Below are 7,832 nucleotides of genomic sequence, written 5' to 3'. Positions count from 1 at the left end.
TGTTGAAGGTCTCCACATAAACCCCCTGAGGGAACTGAGCCCTGTGAGGCGGCCCTGCCCCCACCTGAGCAGCTGAACTTAATCTCACACTGAATAGCAGCCCCGCCCCCACCAAAGCCCTGAGGCTGGGGAGCAGCATTTGAATCTCAGACCCCAAGTGCTGGCTGGGAGGATCCGGAGGCGACGTGGGTGTGAAGAGAATATTCAGAAGTCAAGTCACTGGCTGGGAAAATGCCCAGAAAAGGGAAAAAAAATAAGACTATAGAAGGTTACTTTCTTGGTGAACAGGCATTTCCTCCCTTCCTTTCTGATGAGGAAGAACAATGGTTACCATCAGGCAAAAATACAGAAGTCAAGGCTTCTGTATCCCAGCCCACTCAATGGGCTCAGGCCATGGAAGAGCTCAAAAAGGATTTTGAAAATCAAGTTAGAGAGGTGGAGGAAAAGCTGGGAAGAGAAATGAGAGACATGCAAGTAAAGCATGAACAGCAGGTTAGCACCCTGCTAAAGGAGACCCCAAAAAATGCTGAAGAAAATAACACCTTGAAAAATAGGCTAACTCAATTGGCAGAAGAGGTTCAAAAAGCCAATGAGGAGAAGAATGCTTTCAAAAGCAGAATTAGCCAAATGGAAAAGGAGGTTCAAAAGCTCACTGAAGAAAATAGTTCTTTCAAAATTAGAATGGAACAGATGGAGGCTAATGACTTTATGAGAAACCAAGAAATCACAAAACAAAACCAAAAGAATGAAAAAATGGAAGATAATGTGAAATATCTCATTGGAAAAACAACTGACCTGGAAAATAGATTTAATAATTTAATTTAATAATTTAAAAATTATGGGACTACCTGAAAGCCATGATCAAAAAAAGAGCCTACACATCATCTTTCATGAAATTATCAAGGAAAACTGCCCTGAGATTCTAGAACCAGAGGGCAAAATAAATATTCAAGGAATCCACAGAACACCACCTGAAAGAGATCCAAAAAGAGAAACTCCTAGAAACATTGTGGCCAAATTCCAGAGTTCCCAGGTGAAGGAGAAAATATTGCAAGCAGCTAGAAAGAAACAATTCAAGTATTGTGGAAATACAATCAGGATAACACAAGATCTAGCAGCTTCTACATTAAGGGATTGAAGGGCATGGAATAGGATATTCCAGAAGTCAAAGGAACTAGGACTAAAACCAAGAATCACCTACCCAGCAAAACTGAGTATAGTACTTCAGGGGAAAAAATGGTCTTTCAATGAAACAGAGGACTTTCAAGCATTCTTGATGAAAAGACCAGAGCTGAAAAGAAAATTTGACTTTCAAGCACAAGAATGAAGAGAAGCATGAAAAGGTAAATAGCAAAGAGAAGTCATAAGGGACTTACTCAAGTTGAACTGTTTACATTCCTACATGGAAAGACAATATTTGTAACTCTTGAAACTTTTCAGTATCTGGGTACTGGGTGGGATTACACACACACACATGCACATGCACACGCACACACACCTAGAGACAGAGTACACAGAATGAATTGAAGAGGATGGGATCATATCTTAAAAAAATTAAATCAAGCAGTGAGAGAAATATATTGGGAGGAGAAAGGGAAAAATGGAATGGGGCAAATTATCTCTCATAAAAGAGGCAAGCAAAAGCCTTATTAGTGGAGGGATAAAGAGGGGAGGTGAGAGAAAAACATGAAGTTTACTCTCATCACATTCCACTAAAGGAAGGAATAAAATGCACACTCATTTTGGTATGAAAACCTATCTTACAATACAGGAAAGTGGGGGATAAGGGAATAAGCAGGATGGGGGGGATGATGGAAGGGAGGGCATGGGGAGGATGGAGCAATTTGAGGTCGACACTCATGGGGAGGGACAGGATCAAAAGAGAATAGAAGTAATGGGGGACAGGATAGGATGGAGGGAAATATAGTTAGTCTTATACAACACGACTATTATGGAAGTCATTTGCAAAACTACACAGATTTGGCCTATATTGAATTGCTTGCCTTCCAAAGGGAAGGGGTGGGGAGGGAGGGAGGTAAAGAAGTTGGAACTCAAAGTTTTGGGAACAACTGCCGAGTAGTGTTCTTGCCACTAGGAAATAAGAAATACAGGTAAAGGGGTACAGAAATTTATCTGGCCCTACAGGACAAAAGAGAAGATGAGGACAAGGGCAGAGAGGGATGATAGAAGAAAGAGCAGATTGGTGATAGGGGCAATTAGAATGCTCGGTGTTTTGGGGTGGGGGGAGGGGACAAAAGGGGAGAAAATTTGGAACCCAAAATTTTGTTAAAATGAATGTTAAAAGTTAAATAAATAAATAAAGGGGAAAAAAAAGCAAAACAAGTGAAAAAGCTCTAGATTTTAAATCAAAAGACCCAATTTATGGCTTGATTTCGCCACAATACCAATCTGGCTTTGAACAGTTTTCTCCCCCTCTCTGGGCTCATGTTTCCTTATCTTTAAAATGGGATCTAGAGGATTATAGATTTAGAGCTAGAAAAGACTAGAGATCATCAAATCCAATTCCATGAATTTATAGAAGAGGAAACTAAACCGAGAAGTCAAATGATTTCCACGGGATAACACAGCTCCACCCTCCAACACCAAATAAAATCCCTCCTCTGTAGTAAATAAGCCAGAGGTTTCCAAGCCCTGCAGCACTACTGGATGTAGTTTAAGATGTAATTGGGGAATATTTAACAAAATAAATTAACATACAATAAAACGTAGACAATGTTAATATGTGGGTTTCTGAGTTAATGTTTGACCTACAGGGGTCCTTATACATGGTTTAGAGGTTCCCCCTCCTTTCCGTTTGAGTTTGACACCACTAAAATGGCAATATAAATGTACACTTTGGCTATATCTGAAAGTATATCTTAGTCTGCATCTGGAGGCCATCACTTTTCTGCTATGGGAGGCACACTTTTTACTCTTCTAGAATCATGATTGGTCATTTCATTGATTTGTCATTAAATTTTTTTAGTTGATTTCTTTTACGTTTATTGTAGTCATATAAGTTCTCTTGGTTCTGATCACTACATCACTTCAAGAGTTCCCCAGTTTCTCTGAATTTCATTTATCATTTCTTATCTCATATTTCATTCCATTTCTATGCCATAATTTATTCACTCATTCCCCAGAATTTAATAATCTTAAATTAACATTTCCAATGCTAGTTTGTCCCTGGTCTTCTTTAGAGTTTGAAGTATGTTGGTCAAGAAATTCTGACATATCCCTAGAGATAAAGAAGAATTAGGGAAACTTTTTAACAAAATAGAGTAATCAGAGCATCTGAGCTGGAAACCTCAGAAATCATCTCATCCAATCTCTTTATTTTCCAGAGCACAAAGCTGTGGAGCCTGGAAGAGCTGTGACTTGCAAGATCACAGCTAGTAAGCCTGTTTCCCTACCACAGTATTGCTGACTACACTGCTTTTGATGAATAGTTTTTTGTTTTTTAGGAAAAATAAAACTAGTTTGCTAGTATTGTTAACATCAGAATTTTATTGCCTGTTAAATAATTCTATCAAATTATAATGAAGTATCCACTAGGGATATAGATTTACCTGCTAAAGTACTAGTATCCCAGGTTATTTAATTTGCATCAAGACAAGGTACCTTTACCTCAGGCCTAAATATATTGACAGTCTTTCTTTTCAACTTTTTAAATACTGTTTAATAGTTAATTTAGGTCATTACAACATTTCCTCATGACAAATATAATAAATTTTCAAGTGCTATACCTTATCCAAAGCCTGCATTTTATTTTGATGTGGAGAATAAATACAAAAAACTGAGCTTCACCAATTCATTCCAACACATTCATCTCCCCATATCTCATTTCTCTACTCATCATTCCCTCCCGTCTTTTCCCCATCTCTTCTCATAGCTCTCATTCTATATCTCATTCCTCTCTCTTTCAAACTCTCCTTTTTTCCTATGTCTTTTTTCCCCATCCTTTCCTCCCTACCTCTCTAAGTTATCTAGGCAAGAAGAACCTTTTTTGTCTCTATGCTTTCTACCTTGGGCCCAAGGTAGATATTGATCAGTGACCCACTTTCATCCTCTTTTCAGTAATAATTGTCATATTTTTTAGCAGCCCTCCCTCACGCAAAACAAAGTCAAGTGCAAGTCATGTCATTTCTCTGATGGCATGGTCTTCTTTGGCAACAAAGGACAAACACACACGCATTTTTAGACATTATTAAGGTTTCTCTTCTCATTCTATGGAAATTGTTTGTATGTTTATACTGAACTACAATTCCCCTAGTGGTTTATATGTTTGACAAATTTCAACCTATAATCGGTTTCTATATTCATCAATGAGCTAACAATTGCCCCTGTAAGTCCGAATCTCTCTCTGAAGCCAAATTTTCCTTTATTTTATGTAGCGCCACATTCACTCTCTTGTCTATTGTCTAGGTTTTAGAGTGTGGGTATCTTTAGACTGGTTTCCTCAGGTACCAGTGGAGTTAACCATCCATACTGAATTCTCTTATCTAGGACAGATGCTATATATGTAGATCCTATTTTTTTAGGGAATTTTGCTAGTATTTGCCCAACTGAAAATCTAATGGAGCCTTAGGAGACAGAGAAATGTTCAAAAAAAGACAGTCATTTTTTCAGACCACAGAGGAGAGACAAGTCTACCCCGCTCACTCTCTTCCCTTTTTTCTCCATCCCCTACCCTTTTTCAATTCTGGAACAGTAACCATATAGATAATACCATTCCTGGAAAGGATATGTCAATCAACTGCATCATGTCTAACCACCGTTTCTCCTGAATGTTTCCTGTTCCTAAAATATTTCTTGCTGGCTACCACTTCCCTATATATGTTGTGTTCTACATTAGAACGTGAGTTTTTTGGGACAGAGACAAGATGATGGAGTAGAAAGATGCACATACTTTAGCTCTTCCCCCCCAGCCCATAAAATACCTGTAAAAAATGACTCTCAACAAATTCTAGAGCAGCAGAAGCCACAGAACGATGCAGTGAAAGAGATTTCCAGCCAATGGTAACCTGGAAGGCCGATAGGACAGGTCTATCCCATGGGACACTGAGTGGAGCAGAGCCCTTGGAAAAGGAAATGGCATACCATTCCAGCATCTTCACTAAGAAAAACCCATTTGAGATCATGATGAATTGTACGACTGAAAAAGTGAACAGTAACAACAATGAATACCTTATTACATAACAACTTTCTGTGTTCCAAGGGGAGGAATACCTTCTCTGTCTAAGTGTTTCTGGAGCTGGGCAGATATTTTTGGAGATTACCTGTAGGAGATATAGACCACCCACCAGATACCTGAACTGTATACTTTTGTGTCTTCCTCCCTGAGCAGAATCTTAGAATATTAGAACTGCAAGGGACCTTAAAGAACATCTAGTCTACCCCCACCATACATTATTGTACAGATGAGGAAACACTCAGAGACATGAAGTATCTAGTAGCCAAAGTACAGCTAACGTGGTGGATGAAAGTCCTTGACCTAAGGTTACAAGCATGGCTACCTGGGAGAAAACTAAATAAGAATTTTATTGCTCTATGTCCAGGTATATTCATTATTTTTAAAAGAGTGAGGCTTAATGTACAGCAAAACATTTATATGATAAGTCATCTAGCATTTAAAGACAACTACATATTCTAGGATAAAAGATTTTTTAAATATCAGGCATGTAATATTAATTAGGTATTAACCATTTATAATTATAATTTGATGTATCTCTTGCTAGTAAAACTGTATTAAAACTTGTAATTAGTATTTATAGAGAACTGTGAGACAGAATAGTCTGACTACAAAGAATGTAACAGTTCAGTACAAACGAGGAACAAGAAAATAGTGCAGGAAAATATTGATTATATTGCATTGAGGTATTTGATTTTAGAATGTGATTTTTTCCTCCTACTTAATAGTATTTTATTTTTGCCAATTACATGTAAAAATGATTTTCAACATTCATTTTGATAAGATTTTGAGCTCTGAATTTTTCTCTCTCCCTCTCCCTTTCCCCAGGACAATAAGCAATCTGATATTGGTTATACATGTACAATTATGTTAAATATATTTCTACATCAGTCATGTTTTGAAACAAGAATCAGAACAAAAGGGAAAAACCACGAGAAAGAAAAAACTAAACAAAAAAAAGTGAAAATAATATCCTTTGACCTGCATTCAGATTCTGGATTCTTTCTCTGGAAGTAGATAGCATTTTCTGTCATGAGTCTTTTGAAATTGTCTTGGATCATTGCATTTCTGAGAAGAGCTAAGTCTATCACAGTTGATCATTGCATGATGTTGTTGTTACTGTGTACAAAGATATGGAACCGGTCATTTCATTCAGCATTGGTTTATGTCTTTCAGGTGTTTCTGAAATCTTCCTGCTCATCATTTCTTATAGCACAATAGTATTCCATTAAATTAATATACCTCAACTTGTTCAGCCATTTCCCAATTGATGGGCATTCCCTCAATTTCTAGTTCTTTGCCAACACAAAAAGTGCTGCTATAAATATTTTCATACATGTGGGTCTTTTCCCATTTTTTGTGATCTTTTTGGGGTACAGACATACTCGTGGTATTGCTGGATCAAAAAGTATGCACAATTTTACAGCCCTTTAGGTATAATTCCAAATTGCCCTCCTGAATGATTGGATTAGTTCATAACTCCATCAATAATGCATTATTATTCCAATTTTCCCACATCTCCAGCATTTACCATTTTCCTTTTTTGTCATATTAGCCATTCTGAGAGGTATGAGGTGGTACCTCAGAATTGTTTTAATTTGCATTTCTCTAATCAATAGTGATTTAGAACATTTCTTTTCATATGACTCTAGATAGCTTTAACTTCATCTGAAAACTACTTGTTCATATCCCTTGATCATTTATCATTTGGTGAATGACTTGTATTCTTGTCAATTTGACTCAGTTTGAGAAATTATGCCTTTATCAGTAATACTGGCTGTAAAAATTGTTTTCCAGATTTCTGCTTTCCTTTTGATTTTGGTTACATTGGTTTTGTTTGTGCAAAGCCTTTTTAATTTAATGTAATTAGGAGCCAAGATGGTGGAGTAGAAGGACGTACATACTCCAGCTCTTCCTCCACAGTCCATAAAATACAAATTCCAGAGCAGCAGAAGCCACAGAATGATGCACTGAAGGAGATTTCCAGCCCTGGGTGACCTGGAAGGTCAACAGGAAAGGTCTATCACATGGAGCATGCAGCAGAGTGCAGCCCAGCCTTGGCTGTCTGGCACTGGGAGGAGCAGTACCTGAGCAGTCCTCAGGGGCAGAATCCTCAGCAGCAGTGGAGGTTCCAAGATCCCTCGACCCACAGGTAACAAAGGCAGCTTCAAAGTGAGTGAGAAGGCTTTTTCAGCTGTGTGAGAAGGGAGCACAATTCCCCCCACCCCTGGCTCTGGCCCCAGGTGGCAGCAGCAGAGGCAGCAGCAGCAGCAGGAAGCAGATTCAATGGCAGTGGCTACAGCAGGCAGCAGCCAGCAGCCAGCATCCATTGTTGGAGCCCTCAGCTTAAAGCCCCTGGGGGAACTGAGCAGCTGATCTGCACCTCAGCCCTGAGTGGCAGCCCTGCCCTCTGCCTAAATGCCCTGGAGGAATTGAGCAGCTGATTTTAATCTCATACTGAGTGGCAGACTGGCCCTAGGAACCCTCCCCCTAAAGCCCCTAGGGGAATTGAGCAACTGATCTGAATCTCAGCCCTGAATGCTGGCATGGTAGAACTGGAGGTGGTGGTGGAGAAGGAATTCTACTACTCACAGATACTGTGCAGAAAAGTTTCTTCTTGCTCCCAGACCATTGTGCAGGC

Source organism: Notamacropus eugenii, chromosome 2 (assembly GCF_028372415.1).
Source record: "Notamacropus eugenii isolate mMacEug1 chromosome 2, mMacEug1.pri_v2, whole genome shotgun sequence".
Taxonomy (NCBI): Eukaryota; Metazoa; Chordata; class Mammalia; order Diprotodontia; family Macropodidae; genus Notamacropus; species Notamacropus eugenii.
The sequence above is the reverse complement of the archived record's forward strand: the minus strand, read 5'-3'. Positions refer to the sequence as shown.